At 35.0% G+C, this 1,648-nt stretch overlaps 1 protein-coding gene across 1 annotated transcript in view; it reads right to left on the bottom strand.

Annotated features, from left to right (window-relative positions):
- Window positions 1–245: 245 nt before the first annotated feature.
- Window positions 246–1,648, bottom strand: part of gnb1a (guanine nucleotide binding protein (G protein), beta polypeptide 1a) — a 46,381-nt gene continuing 44,978 nt past the window's right edge. Inside the window, exon 11 of the mRNA XM_068732589.1 lies at window positions 246–1,648. This exon is cut by the window's right edge and continues 840 nt beyond it. The gene's annotated coding sequence lies outside the window, so the exon portion shown is untranslated.

The raw sequence follows: 1,648 nt of genomic DNA, 5'->3' as shown, positions 1-1,648 counted from the left end.
ACGTGTAGATCTCTGAAGTTGTGCTCACCAAGTGTGAGCATACAGTATGTAGCTTCTATATTTGCCACATCACAAGTTGATGGCCACAGTCTGAAGTTTTAATTTCTATCCTCACAATAACTACTCATACAAACAGGACTGTGAGGCGTCCCTTTATACTCGGCGTAAAGGCTGATGAACAAACTGCATGGCTACCAGCATTCAGTTAGGAGAGTAACTATGACTGTACAGAGAAGCCAGGCTGATTCAACAGTGGATAAGAAATTGTTTATTTGACTTGAACATAATTACAGGGAAACCAAACAGTCTGCAACATTCTAGCTTCAGTGGTAACCGCTCTAAGTGAATCACACTCAACACAGTAGGTCATCTCAAACTGCTTTTTATTACATCTTAAATAACAGTACATTTTAATATAGTTTCTATCTTGCATCCAGCTTTCGGTTGTACACTGACTGACTTTAAAATTAAATACAAAAGGTGAAAAGGGAAGAGTGGGGGTGCAGAGATCTACAGTTATTTGATGGAGAAAGAGAGAAAAGGAAAGGGAATTTAATTAATTTTTAATATTTTTTATTTCATTTTATTTTTTGCCAACTCCAGGCCTAACGCACAATTACAGCACATTTTTTTTTTTTTACAGAATGTCGCAGAGAAAAAACAGAATGGAAAAAAATGTTACTACTGCTAAAGAAAGAACGCCTCTGTTTACAAGGAGAAGGGAACAACAGAAAATTCTGCCATTCAGATGCTGCAAGATTTTTTTTTTTCATTTTTTATTAAAGGACAGAAAAAAACCTGTTATAAAATGTTTTTCTTTGTAAGTGGAATTTTGTTTGCTACAGAAGGAATGAAAATTCATTTGTTCCATTTGAGATTGTGTATGTTTAGGTGAATGAATGTACGTATGCATGTGTGTACAATTTTAACATTTACGTCACTTCTTAATTTGTGGAATCCCTCCCAAGTATGGACCAAGTAACCGTTTATGTTGCAGGGTTTGCTTCTCAAGTGCATAGCTTTGACATTTTAGTTGAATCATGTATGCACGGAGTAGCCAAAAACAAAAACGAAGAAAAAAAAAGGAAAAGAAAAATATAAATACCATTGTATTGATATATTCAACAGGTTATTTTCTTAAAGAAAAACATCAAAGGACTTAATTCCATATGCACCTTTTTAAGCAATTCTACAGCATGCGATTCTAAGAGATAACCCACCCATGGCAGACAACCAAAATCTTTTTTTTTTCATTTTTAACTTAAAAAGTTTCAATATCATTATTTTCAAACATTGATTTATACAACATGTCATTCACAGAGTAGTAACTGCATTTCCAAGCACGGAATGGGCACCTCTGTTAAAAGAGAAACGTCTGGATTGCAACCGGGCTAAAGTGGAGGTACTCCCTACCCGACCAAATCACATCACCAGGGGGAACAAAACGAAATTAAAGGAGGAAAAAAAAATGAATAAAAGAGGGGCGGGGTGGATTATGATCCGATGAGTTAATCTTCATTTAATTATTCTACACTGTCGCCAGACAAAAAGGTGTAAGAATGGTTAAAATGTTCTTGTTTTTTGTGTGTTTTTCGTTTTAAAAACGAGCATTCATCATCATAAACAGCATGTGCTTGGTTAGTTAACT

Source organism: Cebidichthys violaceus, unplaced genomic scaffold (genome assembly GCF_023349555.1).
Source record: "Cebidichthys violaceus isolate CVI_PGR_0920_01 unplaced genomic scaffold, fCebVio1.0.p SCAF_6, whole genome shotgun sequence".
NCBI classification, from domain to species: Eukaryota; Metazoa; Chordata; class Actinopteri; order Perciformes; family Stichaeidae; genus Cebidichthys; species Cebidichthys violaceus.
This window is presented reverse-complemented; position numbering and strand designations above follow the sequence as displayed.